General features: G+C 52.3%; 1 pseudogene; it reads left to right on the top strand.

Annotated features, from left to right (window-relative positions):
- The first annotated feature begins 19,671 nt into the window (after positions 1–19,671).
- LOC101724734 (DNA sliding clamp PCNA pseudogene) lies at positions 19,672–20,807 on the top strand (annotated as a pseudogene).
- The last annotated feature ends 1,976 nt before the right edge of the window (positions 20,808–22,783 follow it).

Below are 22,783 nucleotides of genomic sequence, written 5' to 3'. Positions count from 1 at the left end.
CCTTCCTCACACCCAGGGTGCTGACAGCTGATGGGGTCTCAACTCCTCCTCTGCTGCCCCCAGCTCCCCACATCAGAGGTGCTGAGATTCAAAGATCCCTGCCTGCCTGGATGCTCCATCAAGGGAGACAGGACATAGCTGGGGCATGCAGACACCTTCCGGCAGTCCCTCTGTCCCTCGGGGGGCCGGAGGGCAGAATGGTTAGAGCAGAGCAGCCTGTGCTTCTCTCGGCTTCCACCTGTGACCTGTGCAAGTCTGGGCTTTAGTTTGTTCATCTGCAGAAAGGAAAGAAGACTTTGTTGGTTCAGTACCCTACAGAGTCCTCCAAGGCCCTGTGTGGTCTGTCTCTCACCCTATGGCTTTCCTTCCTGCCACTCTAGCCCTTGCATGCTCTACTGTAGCCATGTGTGCCCGCCACTGAGCCCAGATATGGCAGGCATGTTGGTGCCGAGGGGCCTTTGCACTGGAGGTGGCTTCAGCCAGGAATTTTCTTGCTCAGATATCTGCATGATCCCCTCCTATTCATTCAAGCTTTTGCTCTGATGTCATCTTTTCCATGAGCTGGCCCTGGCCATCCTATTATCACTTCCCCTCCCTGTTTTTACCCCACATTCCTGATCTCTCTATCTGTCTTAGTTACTTTCTTGTTGCTAGGACAAAATACCTGACATACACAAGTTAGAGGAGCAGAGGATTATTTTAGCTCACAGTTTGTAGAGGTTCCAGTCCATAGTTAGCTGGCTCCAAAGCAGGACGGCATGGCAGAGGGGCACCGCAGAGGAGAAACAGTCCATGGCAGGGGAGGCAGGAAGCAGGGAGGGAGGAGGGGAGGAAGAGAGATATGTGCAGTTCCAGGCCACACCCACAGTGACCCACCCCTTCCCAGCAGGCTTCACTTCCAAGGTCTGTACACCCATCAGTGGAGCAATCCAGTATCACACCCCCAAGTCACTTCCCCAAAGCCCCCGCAGTGAGAACACCAAGATATAAATGGTGACCCTGTCCCCATGTCTGTGGCACCTCTCTCCAACAGGCGCTACCCTCTGTGTGTGGACCATGCTTAATGTCGGTTTCTCTGATAGGGCACCCGCCCCCAGAGGTAGGTTCTGCTCCCTTCCCTGACTTGTCCCCAGCATCTAGGACAGTGCCTGGCATGTAGAAGATGCCCAGCAAGTGTTTGCTGAGTGAACGTTAGGGGAGGAGGATTTTGTGGGGGCTCCATGAGCTTCAGCGGCAGATGCCGCTCTGCAGGAACCCACACTGGCTTCCAGTGCTCATGGCTACATTTTCAGAAATGTTGTGAACCCTTTCTTAAACATAGCCATTATTGCAAATTAAATGGTTTAAATGTGCCATGAAATAACTTACAGTGAGAACAAAGGCAATAAATACTCAGAACTCATTCCTTCCTATCCTTGGCAACATTTCACTCTTTTCCTGCTTTGGAGGTTATTTGTGTCTGTTGTGTCTGTACGGTAGAAACATGACACGTCTCCTTGACTGAAGAGAGGGTCTGTCCCGCTAAGTTCATCACAGGCAGAAAATATCCAAGATGAAAATGCATCTAAGGCACCGGGGCTGTCGGCTGAGCTTACCTGGAAATGCCCAGGATGCTTGCCTTATCCTCGCATCAGGTGAAGACATTTAACACAAAGCCTACGAGGTGATAGAGTCTTCTCTACCTCCCCGAATTTATCGACTACTGTAGATAGAGTAGTAAAAAACAGAAGAGCCGTGTGGATATGCTTTCCCACCACCGTCGAGCTGGAACATGTAAGCCAGGGACTGTGTGTGATGGGGCCACCATGCACCTTGCCCAGTGCCATGGCAAGGGCCCCACACAGGGAGGTTGAAACCAGCCTCAGCAGGAGCTTTTATGCCACAGAAATCTATGAACACTACAAATCAGGGGGTGGCTTATATTCCGTTGATGGCCTAGACTTAAGAAGGTGATTGAATTTTAAACAAAATGGCAGCAGAGGCCAGGAGCAGGCCTGTAATCCCAGCCCTCTGGGAGGCTGAGGCAGGAGGATCACAAATTCGAGCCCAGCCTGGGCAGCTTAGTGACTCAGCAAGACCCTGAGTCAAAATAAGAATTTTAAACAAGGCTAGGGATATAGGTTGTGCGAGAGCTGTGGGTTCTATTCCTAGTACCACACACCCACACCCACACCCACAAAGGAGGCGATAGAAAAGCTCTCAAGAAGACAAGTCAAACTGAAAGCTGTGCCTGGTCCACACCCTCCTGGGGTTGGAAGACTGTCCGATTCACGGATGTCACTCTCAGCATTGCAAGCACACCCAGTCTCATGTAGTTCTTTGTCGTTTCACTTCATTTTCCTGGTTATCTTAAATAAAAATGTCAATGACCATTCTCGTCAGAGCTCTGCTCATTTATCACTTGCAAGGACAGCTGGCTTCTGAGGCTGGAGTTTGGCAGGAGGCTTCACAAGTGTTCTGTGGACCCACTGGGGGAACAGAATTTGCACTGAAGACTGGGGTAGGTTTTGTTATTATTTATCAATTATGTGCTATGCAACCTGTGTATCGGCACTATTTATAATAAATAAACTGGTATATGTGTGCATACATTTTTTTCCTCCAGAGAACCAGCTGTTAATGCTGAACACTTGCTAACACCCCACACAAGGACCAGCCCAAAGGAGGCAATCAGCTTATCATAAGTAAATGGAATATGTTTTATAAAATGGGGGTGAGGGGCCTAATTGAGCTCCACAGTAACCAGCCCCCAAGAAGGCAAGGAGACAGAAGGAGAGGCCACCCAGGACTCAGGGGTGACAAGAGCCAGGTCTCACGGGAGGGGCCACAGTAGAGCGGAGAGCATGTTAGGTGGAGTCAAGGCAAATGCTGTAGCCTGGGGCCGTGGACTGTGGCACCAGCCTTCCAGGACAGTTTCCCTCAGCTCTGATTCCAAGGACATTATGTTGATTTGTTTGCTTTTTTGGTTTTGGAGATGGGGTATATGTAGCCTAGGCTGATCTCAAACTCTCTAGGCAGCCCAGGCCGGCTTCAAACTTGCAGTCCTCCTTCCTCAGCCTCCCAAGTGCTGGAATGACAGGTGTTCAACTCCATGTCTGGTCCCAAGACGTGATGCTCCTTTGTGTGGGCTACACAAAGTCCCAGGGTGTCAGACCTGAGGCATTCTGCTGAAGGCAGATAGCCCCAGGCCCCAGACAGTGTCTGTTCTCCTCAGCCCGTCCTCCCAGCTGTCAGGGGACCTTGTGTCCCAGAACTGAGCACAAGTCTCCCGGCCTCTGTATCTGCTGAACGCAAGGACGGCTTGGTCTAACCCCAGCCCTGACCCTCCTCTCGCTTTTGGGAAAGAATTATTTTTTGGAGGGGGCTTGACTTTTTAAAAAAAAATATTTGCATTAACTTCCTCACCAAGAAAGTTCCCTGTGGGATGTAGTCTTAAGGTGAGGAGGAGCCAGCCGTGCAGTTATCTGGGCGGGGGTTGTCCCCCAGGGAGTAGGGGCCACAGGTGCAAAGGCCCTGGGCATGCTTAAGGACCAGAAGGAAGGCAGGAGGAAGGGGTGGTGTGGGCCAGCAGAGCGGGGTAGGAGAGCAGGTTAGAGGAGGGGGAAGGCAGCTGCCTGAGGGCACGTGGCTAGGAGCTGGGACGAGACTGTCATTGCCAGGTCAAGCTGGCCTTGAGAAGAGCCCGCAGTCTTGGTGCCTGCTGCGGGTAGGGAGACATAAGGCAACTGCCCTCCTCGATGGCCTTTGTTCCTTCAACTTGTCATCTTCCCGGAAACATCCTGGGAGTCGCATCTCTCCCAGCTCAGAGTGGATTTGATGGCCGAGGTGAGGACTAAAGACAACTCCAGCAGGCAGACTACACAGGTCTGCATCGCAGCTGGGTCATTTACTCACCTCATAACCTATCCCCCCATGCCTCAGCTTCCCCACACTGAAAACAAGGCTAAGGATAAACAGTAGGTCATCCTTTGGAGGTTAACTGGATTGCTAAGCAAACGGTGTAGCACAGCCCCTGGCAAGGATGAGCGTGCATAGCAAGTGAGCTATGACTGCAATTTTGTTTTTTTCTTTTGCTATTAAGACTGGGAGAGCAGGGAGTGGGGCACATGCATGGAATCGAAGCTTTCTGGGAGGCTGTGGCAGGAGGATGGAAAGTTCCAGCCCAGCCTGGGTAAATCAGTGAGAGTCTCTCATGAAAGGGCTGGGGATGGAGCTCACTGCAAAGGGTTTTAGTTCAATCCCCAATACCAGGGGGAAAGAAGACAGGGAGACACCCAGCGCAGCTGGGCCGGGTCAGAATTCATATCCAGGGTCCATGGCCATACCACCTTAAACCCACCCGATCTCCTCTGATCTTGGAAGCTAAGCAGGGTCGGGCCTGGTTAGTGCTTGGATGGGAGAAATCAGATCCAGGAAGCCGATCCTTCCTCCCTGCTGGTCAGTGACAGGGTGGGGAGTCTGGGGGCTGGGTTTCCCTGGTCGAGTAAATCCCATCCTGGGCCTGACGCCACTCCTTTCTGGCTGGCCCAAGCTGCCCACCCTGTGGTGTCCCTGGGGAAATAGATGCCTCGTGGATCTTGTGAAAGCCCCAGAGCCAGGGGACCCCCCTGAGCCTATGCCAACCCTGAAGGCCGCAGGCGTGGGGCTGAGGAGCACTGCAGTCCTCTGGGTGTCTCTGGCTTTCCATCTGTGGCTGGCCACAAGTACAGGAGGAAGTTGTCCTCCCTTCAGGGTGACCCTCTGGGCCCAGGGACTCGCCAGAAGTCATCAGTGCAGGCCAATGATTGATCTTGGCCACAGCAGCCCTGGGGAGGTTGAGCTCTGTGCTGTTGGGTGGGGGCTTCTCTGAGAAGTGGAGTCCGGATCTGAGGCATCTGTGTGCTCTATTTTGGGTCTTCAGCTTGTGGTGCATGAGGAGGCTACTTTAACGCACAGCCTGGTGCCAGCCTCAGCCAGAGAGGGCCTGGCCCGAGCAGCCCAGCTGGGCAGGGCAGGACGAGGCTAATGTGTAGCCCACACCAGGGTGGAAGCATGGGGCGATGGGTGACGTGCTGTCCTGCTCATGGGGAGCCACCTGCCTGCTTGTGCTGCAGACCAGAGCTGGCTGCATCAGGTGCTGGGGTGGCAGTGCCCAGGGATCTCGAGTACCAGGCTCCTCCCTCCTTTGGGAGGTGAGTCTTATCCCTGCCTACAAAGGGGGACACAGGTTCTTGCTGGCTGTGCTGGGCTGCCCAGGAGCCCTGGGGATTGCAGCAGTGTTGCGTGACATCAACAGACACAGCTTGTGGTTTAGACGGCTGCGCTGGGGAGAGGTGGTGGGGGGACGCGGGCTGAGCACCTGGTGAACCTGCTGTCGTCCTGTCCCTGCTGCCACTGCCCCAGAGAGTCTTGTCCTCGGCCCTCTCAGGGATGCCCAGGCTCAGAGTGGTGCAGCGTCCAAGTGGACAGTATTTGTTGCAGATCTTTGCAAGAGTAGTTAAGGCGAGGCTCTATGGATGAGGCCAGCCTGGATAGGGGTGGGCCCTAAACCATTTAAGATGCTGATGCGGAGACACACAAGACACAGTGCTCCTTCCTCTGAAGAAGCCGCATCAAGAAGGAGGCTGCAGCAGAGCAGGGCAGCCAGGAGCTCAGGGCCCTGAGGGCTCCAGGAGCTGCAGCGGGCCAGGGGGAAGCTCCCAGAGAGGAGAGCAAGGGCCCTGGAGCTGTGAGAGAAGCCAGTTCTGTTGTTTTGGGCCCCAGGGGTTGTTTGGGGTGGAGGAATTTGAGCACTGTGGAGTTTGAGGCCTCTGTTCCCCCCATCTGCAGCTCTGGGCACCCCTGCTCGCACCCTGGCTCCCCAATCTAACCAGCACATCACACCTTGGGTGTGCAAGGGAGGATGAGGGGACAGCAGGCCACTAAACAGCTGCAGCACGACGCCATTCAAGCCCCATGTTCCATCTAAACTCAAGGGAAAGGTCTGCAAAAACAGACATCTGAGGCCTTGCCCTGCTCTGCCCCTGGCCCCTGCCCTGGGTCCCGTCCAAATGTCTCACTGCCCTGGGGAGGGCAAGGGGGCAGTCTGGCCTCTCCATCTCCTCTGTCAAACAAGCCCCTCTGGCACAGGCGTCAGCCTGGGCTCTGTCCCCTCCCTGAGTTGGAGAGGTCCCTGCAGAGCACCCTCTCCCCAGTACCCTTTTGGGCTCTACTCTGCTCAAGACAGGGGGGAAAGGGACAGACACCTGCATCCCAGACAGGGGTGGAGACTTGCACTTACACAGTAGCTCCTTCTAAGAGCCCTGGCCTTTTACAGAGGAGGAAACTGAGGCTTAGCCGCTGACTAAGTGGTTTCACATAACTGCTGAGGATCAGCGTGGGAACTGCAAATGCAATCCCATCTCCAAGGTCTGCACTCACCACAGCCTCGGAGTCCTCCTGTGTGCCAATCCCACTGTGCCCAGCTCTGCCGCCCCCGGGAAGATGCTGCCCTGGCCCACCCTGTCACCCCGCACCTGCCACTCTCTTGTTGACACTTCCTCATACTGTATGAGATGATGGGACCGTTTCTGCCTGTGTGCTTGTGTGCCTTATCTCTCCTGCTAGACTATATATTCTTCCGGGGCTGGTGGGATTTACCTTCCACTTCTGCGGTCTCTCCTTGTGTCCCCAGCTGGTGCTCAGGTGCCCACCTGGCAATTCTTTCTGCAGGAGTGCATACGATGTGTGTCAAATAGTGATTGGCCCTATGTTGTGCTCCCCTCCCTGGGTGCCTCTGTGGGCTGTCAGGACACCGGGAGCTCTCTGAGCCCTTGCTTGGGCTGAGTGCTTCATGAAACTCCTCATCCATTCTCCCAACCAGCCATGTCAGACAGGAGGATGCTGTTTTGCAGGTAAGGCTCAGGGAGTTCAGGTATCCTGCTTGATGTCAGGAAGTGGCAGGTCTGATTCCCCGCTGAGTGAGCAGGGTGGTGCTGCTTATAGGGATGGTTCAGGGTAGCAATATCACAGGAATATCATAGGAGCCACCTCTCTGATGATGACGATGATGATGATGATGATGATTATTATTATTATTTTGAGTCAGGGTCTTGCTATGTTGCCCAGGCTGGCTGCAAACTCCTGGGCTTGGGTGATTCTCCTGACTCAGCCTCTGGAATAGTTGGGACTATAGGTGGTACACCACAGCATGTGGCCCACCTGGGTGATTTAAAATTCTGGTAGCCATATTTGAAAGTAAAATGGAATGGGCACGGGGCTTCTGCTTGGTCCGAACAAGCACAGATAGACAGTGCCACCTCCAGCTCTCCTCCCCTGACCAGGAGGACTTAGAAAATGATATCAGAGGCAGGACAGGCGGGGACCTTCATTGGCCCCCATGAGGCTGTTGAGTCAGGCCCTGGGCCTGGAAGTTCACATCAGTAATGTGCCATCTGCTCGCTGGGCTCACTGTGAAGCTTCCCACCCAAGGAGACAGCAGCGTTCTGGTGGGACTGAGGCCGGCTGACTGCAGGCGCGGCCCAGCTCAGGTGTCCCGGGGCAGCTTCCTCCCAGTGCACGTCCGTCCGCTGCACTTCAGTTACAGGCAGCACAGCAGAGGCCGCTGATGTCAGCAGTTCGGGCACCTCAGAGGTGTCTGGGATGATGCAGTGCCTCCTACCCTGGCCTGCCGGTAGGCTTATCACTGACATGGACGCCAGTTGCTGGCTGCTGAGGATAATTATGGGGGTGCGTTCCTGAGGACTGGTCTGTGCATGTGTCTCGCAGGGCTGGTGGCCTGGCTGTTGGCGGCTCAGTGAGATTCGAGAGCCAGAGCCCCAAGCAGGGCCAGGAGGAGGATGGGCTTCGCAGTGCTCTCCTGTGGGGCCGACCTCCACCCTAGCCATGGCCTGGGCACAGCATGTCTTCCACACCTGTGTTTCTTTCTTTTCCCTTCTCCCTCCTCTTATCCTGCAAGCTCTTCTCAGTGGCACCAGCATCCCCTGAGGTGTCCTCCCCCTGTCTGGGACATTTCTAGGCATCCCCTGCGTGGCTCACTCGAGTCTTCCTATTTTCTGCTGGGACCACCCCAGGCTGGTTGAATAGCTCCCTCCCCAACCTGCGTGGCCATCCAGAACACGTGACTTGTGTGGAGATGGGGTCTTTGCCAGTGTAAGCAGATTGTTAAGAGGAAGTGGTACTGGGTGAGGGCAGGCCCTTCATTTAGTGGGACTGGTGTCCTTGTAAGAAGAGGGAAATTTGGAGCCAGACACGGAGGAGAGGCCTTGAGGAGGTGGAGGCAGAGAGGGGAGAGGCACAGCTGCAAGCCAAGGGAGGCCAGGGAAGAGGCAGGCCAGGGCTCCACCCCGGACAGGACAGGCCCTGCTGACATCTTGGTTTAGGACTTCTGGGGCCCAGAAGGGTGAGAGAACGCATTTCTGCTGTTTGAGCCACTCCATTTGTCAGTATCCGTTATAGCAGCCCCCTCCTTGGGATGATCCCACCCTGGTGAGTGGACCCCCAGGGGACCCTGCTCCCGGGCCACCTCCATGCCCCAGCAGGCCTCTACCGGAAGCCAGCACTGTCTGTAGAATCCCTGGAACAACCGTCTTCAGAATGCCAAAGGATTTGTTTGAGCTCACCAGATGCTGATTGCAGACAGCCAAGCCATTACCCCACACTTGACAAGTGATGTGATCAGCACTGTGCTCTTGATGGTGCTCTCGGGAGATTACACAGGCTGCCGAGGGTGCGGTCGACAAGAACAGGCAGACAGAGCAGGTTGCTGCAGCGGCACAGGCTGGGCCTTCCACAGCTGACCGAGGGGACAACGGGCAAGAAGTGACCGATCTGGGCCATGCTGGGAGCGGGGGGCCCTGGTGGGGCAGGGCTGAGAATGGCCACAGCTGGAGGAGGAGAGGCCGGTGGGGAGGGGTGGCAGGTGGTCAGGAGCCACCTGAGCTGCAGCCTGATTGGCTGGGGTCCGGATCTCAAGGTCTTGTGGTGCAGACCACCTCCAGGGCCCAGGCCTGAGGGTCCACAGGAGGATGCGCTCTTGGGCGTCTTATTGTGGCTCTGTACTGCTGCCAGACATCAGCAACACCTAGATGTCATAGAATGGATCACTGCAAAAAGCAGAGGGGAGAGGCACGGAATGCCAACGGAGCCTTCAAGAGTGTGTCGGCGGAAGGGCAGCCCTGGAAGAGATGGAGCCACATAGAGACAGGTTTAAGGAAAGGGGGAGGGAGGTTCATGGCACCCAGCGGGTGCACAAAGCAGGCCCCCAGGGATGGCATAGGAGACCTCAGGGAGAGTAGCTTCAGCAGGCAGGGAGCTACGGAGGGACAGGTGGACACATGCGTGCACACACACATGCACACGTGTTCACACTCACAGGTGCAGACTGCGAGAGGACGGAAGTGCAGGGGGCGCTGGAGGGCAGCAGGACCAAATAAGGTGTTCATGTGACAGGAGAGACAGAGTGGGGTGGGAGACAGTAGGAGGAAGAGCAGATGCAGGGGAGCCGGGAGCTGAGAGGTCAGATGGGGACCCATCTTGGATAGGGGCAGGGCAGCCAGTCCAGGGGCTGGAGGCGGGGCAGGGGGATGAGAATCGTGTGCTGGAGCTGGGGGCTATGTATGCTAAGGTGCTTGCTGGCTGTCGTCTTTTCAGGAAAACCAAAGACAAGGTCAGTATTGGGGCACTTGGGGGAGGCCAGGGCTGCACGTGGAGTCTTGCAGGAGATTAGGGAAGATAGCTGCTGAGCAGGGAGCTCCCTGAGGCAGATCCATAGAGCTGAGGCTGCACAACCCTGTACTGTCCCCTGCAGAGACCTGTGGGCTGCTGCTAGGAGACAGGCAGGGGCTTAGGACAGGGCTCCGCCTGGCCGGCGTCCAGGGCTGAGAGCCAGCGTTCACCAGGGGAGCTGGGAGTGACCCGCCTCCCCTCCTTGTCCCCGTTTGTTTGGGGTCCCAGGTTGCCTACTGAGCGAACCGAGCTGGCCACCAAGGAGTGCAGCCTTGCGAGGGGCGCCCACCACCGTCGGGACCTCTCAGCAGAAAGTCTGCTGATTTTTATTTCCTCCTTTGGTCTTCGGTGTTTTAAAATTTACTTTGCAACTGCATGCACTGCTTTTTCCCAAACACAGAAAGCTCCCCATTGCCTTCTCTGGCACACACACATACACACACACTCATACACACACACACACACACACACACACACACACACCCTGTTGCTTGGATGGAGCTGGAAGGGGAAACATTTCCGCCTGGTGCTGGGGACCACACGTGCTCTTAGCAGCGGCCTCCCGCAGCCCCCAGTCTCTATGCAGGTGAGCTCAGGGGAGGACAGTCAGGATGCAGGATACAAAATGCAGCCACCCCAAACCTTGCAGCTGATTTGTCCCAGGTGGGACTCCCACCTCTCCCTGCCTGCCTGTTCACTGCCTCCTGTAGGCTCACTGCCCCCAGGCTCCCCGCTCCTAGCTCGGGTGCAGACTTTGGCCTTTGCCTCTTTTCTGTCTGCATGGCCCCTGCCTCCCAGTCAAAGGCCCTTCTGTTCAGGAGCAGTCACGTGCTGGCCGGCCTGCTCCCGTGCCCCAGTCCCGCTGGAGTGCTGGCTTTCTTGGCTTCTCAGTAGCTGCGTCCGGCCTAGGTGCTGGGCCCTGGGATTGAGCAGAGCTCCTCAGGAGACCATCTGTGTGGCTGGGATGGAGCTCTTCCTACCTCACAGCCTGCCTGAGGTCTCGCCCACCCCGCTGCATCCTCAGCCCTGGTCAATGTTTAAGACGCAATTCTGGGGAATGTGGTTAAAGGCCTTGCTCTGTGCTCTTTGCCAATTTCTGTGGCGTAAGTAAGCCCCACCACAGCCAGCTGCAACCAACCCACACGACCTGTCCCAGTGGGAAATGACCGAAAACTTTCCCATCTATGGGGTAGCATCTTCCTGTGGCCCTGTCTCCTCTCTGAACTGTCCACCTGTCCCTCTGGACCTGGTCAGGCCAAGGATGAGGAGTAGCTGTGATGTCCACTCTGCATGGAGGGACGAAGGGTTTCCAGCAGTTATCTGTCGAACCAGGCCTGGGCTCCTTTTTACACCGTCACAAAGCACTTCATCTCATCCCCGAGGAAAGTGCCCGGCACCGCACCGTAGGTGGACCCCACCATAGGTGGACACATCCCCTGCGCCCACCTCCAGAAGACGCGTCTGTAAGGTCCAAGCTCGTCTCAGTCCTGTCCTCAGGATGCAGCCACCCCAAGAGAGAAGCAGGACCAGCACCGCTCGGCTGCCCTGCCCTCTGGTGCCCTCTGGGTTGGTCTTCCTGCCTCCTCGTGGGGGTGCTGCTGGCTGGCTCCTCGGGCCCTGGGTGGGGCTGGGGCTGTTGTGCTCTGGTTAGTTTGAGAGTGGCAGGGAGGCCCCCGTACATACTTGGTGACCTTCAGCTTGCCCAGGTGTCCCAACCCGGCTTCCTGATGTGCTGGAGGGCTGGCTTCCTGGGGGCCAGCTCATATGTCCTAGGAGTCCTTTGGGGTCAGGGGAGACCAAAGTACCTGGCCCTTCTGATGGCTCTGTAAACTCCTAATTTCTTGCCTGCACAAGTAGCCAGAGTGGTTCTGTTTTCTCCATCAGAACCAAATGATGCACCTTTAACCGGTCACTTCAAATCCTTATGTCCTATGCCCTCGCTCAAGTTGGGCCGCCAGCTCCACGGGGCAAACCCCTTCTTTTCCAGCTAGGGAAGTGTGGTTGTAGAAATGAAAAGTGTAGGCACTGAGCTGGGCCCTAGAATCGTTTCAGTGGGTGCCCTCCTGGAACCCTGCGCCATTTGCCCACCCACAGAGAGCTCAGAGGCTGGGAGAGGGGCCTCCACCTGCAAACACCCTTCCCACTGTGGTGCCTCTCTGCCAGCCACCGAAGGTTAGAAGGGGCACAGAAGTGGGAAGGGCCGGCTGGGCAGCAGTGAGGAACGACAGCTGACAGTGAGGGAGGAAACTGGAGACCACAAAAGGAAAGCCAACTACAACGCCAGGGCTGCCAGGGAAGGCTCCGTGTGCCCCCCCCCCCAAGGGCAGTGCCACTGGGCCCCGCCCCTATGCTGTGAGTGTCCAGGGTGCAGCCGGGGAGGGGGCAGGCTTGTACCCCACCCTGCTCTTCGCGAGGGTGTTTAAGAGCTTTCAGGGTGGGGCAGGGTGGGGGAAAGCAGGAAACATTTCTTTTATTCCATCACCTCTCAATGGTGCAACATTTTAAAAAGATTCATCACATGATTGTTGTAAAGTATACCTTTCATTGTAAAGTCATACAGATTCACTGAAAAGAGTTGGAAAATGAAAGAAAAAAGACAGGAGAGAAGGAAGAAAGGAAGGAGGAAGGGGAGGAACGAGGAAGGGGAGGAAGGAGGGAAGGAAGGAACAGCAGACTTTTGGATCTCTCTGTTTGCCCATCTCTCTGTCTGTCTCACACTGGATTGGTATCTATGTCTGGGTTGTTCTCTCTCTATGAATATCCATTAAAATTTAAAACAAATAAAATGACAGCATATTTATAGATCTGTATTCTTCATGTCACTTAACTTCAGTGTTGTTTTTCCTGGCTTCTCTCACCAGTGTAAGATTTAAAAATTCAAAACCCAAACCTCAGTGACTTGACATCTTTCAGTTAAGGTTGCCAGATTTGGCAAATGTAAGTGTGGAGCATCCCCTTAGATTTGAATTTCAGACCACCTTGCCCCCACACACCTGCAAATCTGGGACATACTCATGCTAAAAAATGACTTGCTGTGTATGTGGCACTCAGCTTTAAGTGTGACATGTGTTTTGTCCGACTACTCGAACTTCTGTGTGCTGAGAGGCTGCAGGTGCCAGAGGGCTGAGCTGGGCCATGCCATTTGAGGTGGGGGCCCTGCGACCTTCCAGGTGCCAGGCTGGGAGACTGATCATTGTTCCTTTCACCTTCACAAGACTGCAATGGCATTTCTCAGAAAAAGAATAGGTTTCGAACCTAGCTCTTCTGTGTGGGTTCCCCCTTGTGCTCAATGAAAAGAATTAGAGGGAAGCCCAGCCAGGCAGCTAGTAAATGAGTTTTGGGGTGCAATGCCACCTCCCCGGGGTGTACCCTACTCCAGGTGACAGACTCCAGAGACAGCCTGGAACCCACAACAGCTGGCCGCGAAGCCACTGACTGTGCCTAGGAGCAGAACCTTTGAGGGGCTGGCAACAATTCCTCTGCGCCCTCCAGGGCTTATTTAAAAGGAGTTCAAGTGCTCAGTCCCTGGTGGGAGAGGTTAAGCGGCAGAGATGAGGATCAAGTGCCAGCTCTTGGGGTGGGCGGGGCCTTTGGAAACCTCTGCAGTCACTGCTTCCTCTGGCTGCCCTTCTGCCTCCCCAACCCCGAGCAGGGCTGTGCTCTCAGGTCCCTGACACAGCGGGGCCGAGTCCCTCCCAGGGCAAACCAGCCCAAGCCTGGGGGACAGAGGAAAGGAGGGGGTCTCAGCATCCCCAGAGAGATACCAAGCCCTTCCTGGCTCCAAAAGTCTCAGGATGCCGGGGCCTGGGTCGGCACCTCCGGAGAAAGCCCCAGCCTAGCGGTGTCTGGGGGCTGGGCTGCCCCCTCCTTCTTGGGGAACCCCTGAGGAGGCAGGAGGAGGGCCTGCTCTGTCACCTCTCCCCGCCCCACCCTAGGGGCTTTTAATCCAGGCTCTGGGACTGGGGTGGTCTATTTCCTGGGAGATAGCACCTCGCCAGGTGTTTCGGGAAATGTGTTCGTGGGTGGGCACTGGGCGGGGGGTTGCAGGACCCTTGCAGTAGGGTGTGGGTCCTCTGAGGACTCAGCAGCTGGGGAGGGATGAGCAGTAGAAGGCGGAGCTCTTCTGAGCTGAGAGGCTCTGGCTTGGCCCCAGTCGGGGTGCTCTGGGCAGGTGAGAACGTGCCGCCTGGCATTTGCAATGGAGCAGGAGGTTTGGGGGATCAAGGCCAGGCCTACCTTCCGGACCACATGTTTCCAGCAGGCTGTCACAGAGGCTCAGGTAGCCAGGTTGGTTCCAGAATCCCACCTGGTGGGCAGAGGCGGCCGGTCCACAGATGGGGGCTGCTGATTCCTTGTCCTAGAAGGGCAGGGGCCTCCACCGGCCTGGCTGAGCTGGACCCCACAGCCTGCCCCTGCCCTACACCTGTTTGGAGCCACGCCCCCCCCCCCCCCACTCAACTTAGTTTCCCTGCTTAGCTATCAGTGTCCTGAGGGTCTCCGTCCTTTGTCTTTTTTTGGCACTGGGGATCGAACTCGGGTCCTTCCACGGTGAAACCACTGAGCTAAATCCCCGGCCCTGTACTTTTTGAACAAGGGGCTCTGCCCTTTTGCTTTTGCTCAGGACCTGCAAATGGATGCATCTTATTCTCTGCTTAGGGGAGGCTGAGTCGGGGGCTTCTCTCTTCCCTCCAAGCTTGCCAGTCAGACCACCCACTGGTGCCTCCTCCAGAGTGCTGCCCTGGGGAAGGAAAGAACAAGGGAGTGGGGTGGGGGTGGGGGGACAGGGCTCTGAAGGCCCAGGAAGAGGTGGATAGGCCCCAGAGGGATCCAGAGCCTAGGGCAGGGGTTGGGGTTTGGGTTAGGGTTAGGGTTAGAGTTAGGGGAGCTGGCATTCCTGGCCCTGACTTTCACCTTCCCCTGCTCTTCCCACCCTTGGTCCATGTAGGTTGTTGTTATCACCCCATTCACAGATGGGAAAACAGAGGCCTGGAGGTTTATGGCTGGGGGTCCAAACCTGGGGAGCTGCCTGGCTGCCTGTGACCCCTGGTGTTACTTGATTAGGAAGGGCAGGACCCTCCCTCTGGGGAACCCTGCACAGTAGCCCTAGAGTGGGACCTGAGATTAATATTTCCAACCTGCAGCTTTGGGGAAGACGGCAGCGCTGGGACTTGAGCTCAGGGTCTCAGCATAGCTGCCTCTGAGGCAGGGACTTTGACAACACAGCGGGGAGGTGGGAGGACACTCACATCTGAGCCCTCGCGTGGTGTCCTCCTCACTGCACCTCCGCAGGGGCCCCATTGCCCCATCTTACAGCTAGGCACAGGGAGGCTGCGTGTGGGGCTCACACTGCCTCAGCCCTGGAGACTGGTGGGATCACTGCCTGGACTGAGAAGGAGATCCGGGGGAGCCTTTGAGCAGAGGCATGCAGAGCTGGGGTGCTGCTCAGGGCTATGCCCAGCACGTGTGCGGCCTTGAGTTCCCTCCCTAGCACAGGGGACAGAAAGAAAACACCCTGCCTAGGCCCTGCCCAGACTCCCCATAGCAGGATCTTGGGGTTTTAACCAAATCACCCCAGTGCACGGTCAGGTTGGAAAGTGTGATTTAGAGAAAGTTCTAAATGTACTGCCGTGAAGCAGGGCACAGTCTAGTGACCCCTGGTGACCCCCAGCCAGGCCTCCACCTTCCAAAGGGCCCAGGGACACCAGTTCCTGGCCTTGCAGGAGGACGTGGTGAACCCAGGGACCTCTATCCGGAGTCACTTGGTATTGGGCCTGGGGCTGTCACTGGCCCTTCTTTGTCTTGGGACCCATGGACTCTCAACCAGCTTGTGCCCTGGCTCTGGGTGACAATGCTCACCAGCCACCCTGAGCCCAGGATGCTGTGCTCGGGGGCTGCAGGGTCTGCAAGATCCTTTCTGGCCACTCACAGTGTGGGTAGGGACAAACCTCTCCTGGCTGAGCTGCAGCCTGAGGCAGAGTCCATAGCACAGGCCGTACTTGGCACTACAGCCCAGGATGTCCTCGGCTAGGGGCTGCCAGCTCCACAGGGCCACCCTCCCACCCTTCCCAGACTCCTGGCAGTTCAGCTCTTCCGCAAGCATTGGTTTTTCTCCCTTGTGCTGGGCTTGGCTGTCCCTGGGACTCCGGGAGCTGCCTAGGCTGGGCTGTATCTGCACCCCCACCTGCCAGGTGAATGGGGACTTTTGCTTTCTCCGTGACTTTCAGCAGAGCAGGCAGGACATTTTGTATATGTGCTGCCGAAGCGAGCACAAGGAAGGACATTTGGGAGACCCTGGTGAGTGCCTCCAAAGCCCAACAGCCCAGGTCTCAAGCCTCTGGGGACAAGGGGCAACTGCTTGGGGCGCGATCCTAGGTGTGGATGAGGGGAGCGGTCTCCCAGTGACAAGACTGGCAGCCAGAGAGGGACACAAGCTCTTCCTGATATTTAAAGCCAGGCTTCTCTGGTGTCCTCCCAGGGGAGCCTGAGGATCCCACATGCCACTCAGGGACATGCCACCCAGAAGCAAAGGGAATGACCACCACGGAGTCACCTGGAGCAGAGGGGATACGCGATGGACAAATACCTCCCCACCCCCCCGCCCCGCTGCATGCTTGTGAGGCCCCCTGGGGTCAGGCACCAGTTGCCATAGTGATGGTGACTCCCCCAAGCATCCTTGCGCTGGCTCAGCCCCTGCCTCCTTCCTCTCCCTATCCCCTGCTGCCCCTGCAATTGCTTTTCCAGAGAAACCACCTGCAGACAGAGCTGGCCTTGTCGAGGGCTTTTCTTGGGGAGAACGCAGGACAAGGTGTGGCTTGGATTTAGTGACACGCTGTCAGTGACCGGGTGCCGGTGGAGGGGAAGGAGAGAGCTGGACGCTGGATGGGGCTGCATTCTGACGGGGGTGGAGGTGGTGACAGGGGGAGAAGGAACTAGCTGGAGGTCTGTGATGTCAGGACGGGGTTTGGCTTCATTTGTTTTTAGAATGAATCTTTTTGTGTTGGAACACTTGTAGATTGACACAGCCGTTGTAAGAAATGACACAGAGCAATTCTGTGTACCTTTCACTCAGCATCCTCTATAAAACCACAGTGAAATAGGACAACTAAGGTATTGATATCGATTCCATGCACTGACCTTACTGCCATTTCCTGTTCACTGGTCCTTGGGTGTGTGTTTCATTTACGCCTCTATTACCCATGCGGCTTCACACAGCTCCTGCCCCAGGGAGACAGCAAGTGCTCCGCACCGCAGGGCCCTTCGGCTGCTTTTCACACCCACACCCCTTCCCCTCTCCTCCCTCCCCCCCTCCATTAATCTCTTTTCCATTTCTACAATTTTGTCACTTCAAGAATATTTTATAAATGGAATCATACACCGTGGAACCCTTTGGGATTGGGTTTTTTTCCACTCAAAACCCCTTGGAGATTCATGCAAATTGTCCTGCATATCCATAGCTGGTTCCTCCTATCACAGTGAGAGGCTCTGTGGTGTGAACCCACCACAGTTTGTTTAACCACTGAAGGTCACTGGGAGTTTCTAGGTTTGGACTGTAGCAAATCAAAGCTGCTGTGGACGTTTGTGCACAGGTTTTCATGGAAGCAAAAGCTTCCGTTTCTCTGGGGTAAATGTCCAAGAGTGCAATTGCTGGGTCTTACAGTCCTAGTATGCATAGTTTTATTGGAAATGGCCAAGCTGCTTTTCAGAGGGGTGGTACCATCTGATGTTCCCCCACCCACAATGCATGCTTGTCAGCCTCTGCTGTTGTCACTGGTTCTGCTCTCTTCCCATAGGCATTGGTGGGGTCTTGTCATGGTTTTAATTGTTCAGGCTGGGATCTTGTCTTGTGCTTATTTGCCATCTGCACATGTTTGTCTTGTGAAATGTCACCAAGTGTATTGGTTGTTTACATCGCTGTGACCTCATACCTGAAAAAAACCACTCAGAGGAGGAAAGATTTATTCTGGTTCTGGGTTTCAGGGGTTTCAGTCCATGGCTGGCTGACTCCAAGGTCCTGGTGAGAGGGTGTGGCAGAGGAAAACTGCTCAGCTCATGGCAGCCAGGAAATAGAGAGGGTGAGTGAGCCAGAGACAGACTGGGGACCAGATAGTTCCCAAGATTGTGCCCTGTCATCACTTCCTTCAAGCCAGCCCTGCTTCCTTAGTCTCCACACCTCCCAGCAGAGCCAATGGACCATGCTGTCTGCCATGGATTAATCCACTCATGAAGTCCTGTCCCTCATGGCCCTGTCACCTCTCTAGGTGTCTCCTTATCTAACCAGCCTGATGATCAAGATGAATCATCACAGGTTCCACCACTCCCAGCCCAGAGGAAGGGACTTCTGGGCTGCCATTCCACCACTCCCACTGCAGAGGAGGTGAGCTGTGTGGGCACCAACAGCACACCCCCCACCCCATCGAAATGAGAAGACACATAAACAAGTCTCAAAACCAGACTTCCAGATCACCTACAGCAACCCCAAAGGGAAAGGAGATGGAACACTCTGATACTCAACCACCTGAACTCCCTGAATTGGCAACAAAAGAGGATCTGGAAAAATGAAATAAGAAATAATTTCTCAGATAACAGCAGAGATTGTGCCCATAGTGCAAGACATGATTAATAAATCTAGAGAGGACACAGATAAAAAAATAGAGGAGGGCCAGGGATTTAGCTCAATGGTTTCACCGCCTGCTGCACAAGTGCAAGGACCTGAGTTCAATCCCTGGTACAAAAAAAAAAAAAAAAAAAAAAAAATAGAGGAGCTGAGGAACATGATGGAATCCCAACACAGGAAACAAATGGAATCCATAAAACAGATACAAACAGATTTCCAGGAGATTAAAAACTCCAATGAAAGTCTACACAGCAGAATGAGCCAATGTGAAGACAGAATTTCAGATATAGAAGAAAAGATTGTAATTAGTGACCAGGAAAAGAAAAATTGCTTCAAAATTGTAAGGGACCATGAGAAATCAATCCAGAAGCTGCTAGACAATGCAAAGAAGAATAACATAAGACTGATTGGAGTCAATGAAGAAAGAGGAGAGTGCAGATGACATAAAAAACTGTTCACAGAAGTAATGGCAGAAAACTTCCCAAATATTGGAAAAGAACTTGACATACAGATAAGTGAGGCATACAGGACTCCAACTAGACTTGATCAAAAAAAATCTACACATAGGCATATAATTGTTAAGATTCCAGAAATCCAACAGAAGAACAAAGTTCTACAAGCAGTTAGAGAAAAGAAACAAATTACATACAAAGGAAAGCCCATCAGAATCACAGCAGACTTCTTACTGTAAACCCTCAAGGCAAGAAGAGCTCGGAGTGATGTATTTCAAGCCCTAAAGGAAAATAGCCTCCAACCTAGATTGATGTACCCTGCAAAACTATCTTTCAAAACTGATGGAGAAATAAGATACTTTCATGACAAAGAGCACCTTAGGAACTTCATGAATACCAAACCAGCACTCCAAAAAATTTTAGATAATATCCTAGGAACCAACAATGAAGATCATAACCCCAGGAAGCACAGCAGAATGAATCCATCAGGCACGACAAGAAATTAAACACAAAGGGGGAGAATCCAAAAAAAAGAAAAAGTCATGAAAATGATAAGTCAATACGTATCAGTTGTAACCATCAATGTTAATGGTCTCAATCCACCAATCAAAAGAAATAGACTGGCAGAATGGGTCAAGAAGCAAAATCCAACAATATGCTGCATACAAGAAACACATTTAATTCAAAAAGAAACTCATAGATTGAAAGTTAAAAGGTGGAAAACAATACTCCACACGATGGGAATCTGAAAAAAAGCAGGAGTAGCTATCCTCTTTGCAGATCAAGTAGATTTCAAACCAACACTGATTAAGAGAGACAAAGAAGGACACTACATCCTTGTAAAGGGAACAATCCAACAGGAAGAGATGACAAACCATAAATATCTATGCAACAAACACTAGTGCACCCAACTATATAAAACAAATACTAACGGACATGAAAAGTCATATATGCACTAATACAATATTAGTGGGGGACCTCAATACCCCACTGTCACAAATAGATCAACTAGACAAAAAATAAGTAATGAAATATTAGAACTCAATCGAACTCTTGAACAAATGAACTTAACAGATGCTTGCAGAGTGTTCCACCCCACAAAATCAGAATACACATTTTTTTCAGCTGCACACAGGTTGTTCTCCAAAATAGACCACATACTCACTCATAGGACATGTTTAAGTAAGTGCAAAGGAATTGAAGCTCTACTCTTTCCTCCACGTGCACAGCTGCGTCATCGCGACTCTGCCGCTATGTTACAGGCACGCCTGGCCCAAGGCTCCATCCTGAAGAAGGTGCTGGAGGCACTCAAGGACCTCATCAAGGAGGCCTGCTGGGACATCAGCTTGGGCGGCGTGAACCTGCAGAGCATGGACTAGTCCCACGTCTCCCTGGTGCAGCTCACATTGCGCTCCAAAGGCTTCGACACTTACCACTGCAACCGCAACCTGGCCATGGGAGTGAACCTCACCAGTATGTTCAATATATTAAAATGTGCTGGAAATGAAGACATCATTACCCTAAGAGCTGAAGATAATGCAGACACCCAGGCACTAGTATTTGAAGCACCAAATCAGGAGAAAGTATCGAACTATGAAATGAAGTTAATGGATTTAGATGTTGAGCAGCTTGGAATTCCAGAACAAGAATACAGTTGTGTGGTAAAGATGCCTTCTGGTGAGTTTGCAAGTATGTGCCGAGACCTCAGTCACATCGGAGATGCTGTTGTAATATCGTGTGCAAAAGATGGAGTGAAATTCTCTGCAAGTGGAGAACTTGGAAACGGAAACATTAAGTTGTCACAAACCAATAATGTTGACAAAGAGGAAGAAGATGTTACCATAGAGATGAATGAGCCTGTTCAGCTAACCTTTGCACTGAGGTTCCTGAACTTCTTTACAAAAGCCACTCCACTCTCTCCTACACTAACACTCAGTATGTCTGCAGATGTACCCCTTGTAGAGTATAAAATTGCTGACATGGGTCATTTAAAGTACTATTTGGCTCCCAAGATCGAGGATGAAGAAGCATTTTAGGCATTCTTAAAATCCAAGAAAGTAAAACTCAGCTCTTTGAGAAGTGCTTCTGAGATGCCAGCATGTACTGAAGTGTTCTGTCACCAAATTTGTACCTGAGTACATATGTAGATAATGTTTTCTGTAAATAACCTATATTTTCCCCTGTATTCTCTCCACTTGTTTAAAGAGGTCCAGAGTTAAATCTGGTTGTTAACCTAGAAATACTGCCTTACTTAAATACTCCTGGTGATTTTTATAACAAAAGGGCTTGACTATTTTTCAATTTAAATAAAATTATTTGAATTTCAAAACAAAAAACCACAGAAAAAATGGACAGATTCCTAGATACATATGAATTCCCAAAGTTAAATGAAGAAGACCTAAAAATTCTAAACAACCCAATATTAACCAATGAAATTGAAAACATAATTAAAAACTTACCAACTAAGAAGAGCCCAGGTCCTGATGGCTTCACTGCTGAATTCTACAAGATATTTAGAGAGGAACTACTGCCACTACTGTTTAAACTCTTCAATGAAATTGAAAGGGAAGCAATACTCCCAAATTCATTCCTGGAAGCAAGCATCACCTTGATCCCCAAAGCAGAGTAAGGCTCAATGGAAAAAGAGAACTATAGGCCAATCTCACTAATGAACATAGATGCAAAAATCCTTACTAAGATACTGGCAAATAGAATGCAGAAGATCATCAAGAAGATCATACACCCTGACCAAGTGGGATTCATCTCAGGGATGCAGGGATGGTTCAATATACGCAAATCAATCAATGTAATACACTATATCAATAGAACCAAGGGCAAAAACCGTATGATTATCTCCATAGATGCAGAAAAAGCATTTGACAAAATCCAACAAGCATTTATGATAAAAACCCTACAAAAATTGGAATAGACGGTCTCTACCTCAATCTGATAAAAGCCATCTATGAAAAACCAACAGCCAATATCATACTAAGTGGTCAAAAACTGAAATCCTTCACATTAAAATCAGGAACAAGACAAGGATGTCCACTATCACCACTCCTTTTCAATACAGTCTTGGAAACATTAGCGATGGCAATTAGACAAGAGAAAGAAATAAAAGGAATAAAGATAGGAAACAAAGAAGTCAAATTGTCATTATTTGCAGATGACATGATACTCTATATAGAAGACCCCAAGAATGCCACCAAAAGTCTTCTAGACTTAATAACCAAATTCAGTCAAGTAGCTGGATATAAGGTCAACACACAAAAATCAATAGCTTTCCTCTACACCAATGACAGACTCACTGAGAGAGAATAGGGCAAATAATTCCTTTCACAATAGCATCCAAAAAACTGAAATACCTAGGAATCAACCTAACGAAAGAAATCAAAGACCTCTTCTCTGAAAACTATAGCACTCTGAAAAGAGAGATTGAAGATATCAGAGAATGGAAAGACATCCCCTGCTCCTGGGTAGGAAGGATCAACATAGTGAAAATGGCCATACTTCCAAAACTGCTATATAGATTCAATGCAATCCCAATTGAAATCCCAGGAGCATACTTCACTGACCTTGAGAATACAATCCAAAAATTCATTTGGAACAAGAAGATACCTAGAATAGCAAAAGCAATTCTAGGCAACAGAGACATGGCAGGGGGTATCACAATCCCCAACTTGAAACTATACTACAGAGCTACTGTAATAAAATAAAAATAGCATGGTCCTGGCAAAGAAACAGACCTGAGGACCAGTGGAACAGATTAGAAGATGCAGAAACAACGCCAGACACACTCAGCCATCTCATCTTCGACAAAGGAGCCAAACACCTTCACTGGAGGAAAGATAGCCTGTTTAATAAATGGTGGTGGAAAAATTGGGTTTCAACTTGCCAAAGATTAAAGCTAGACCTATATCTCTCACCATGCACTAAACTAAAATGGAAATGGATTAAGGATCTAAATATTAAAATAGAAATGCTGAATTGCCTAGAACAGAGGTTAGGTCGA

Source organism: Heterocephalus glaber, unplaced genomic scaffold (genome assembly GCF_053883595.1).
Source record: "Heterocephalus glaber isolate CG9 unplaced genomic scaffold, H.glaber_assembly_v1.0 deba00000937, whole genome shotgun sequence".
NCBI classification, from domain to species: Eukaryota; Metazoa; Chordata; class Mammalia; order Rodentia; family Bathyergidae; genus Heterocephalus; species Heterocephalus glaber.
The sequence above is the reverse complement of the archived record's forward strand: the minus strand, read 5'-3'. Positions and strand labels throughout refer to the sequence as shown.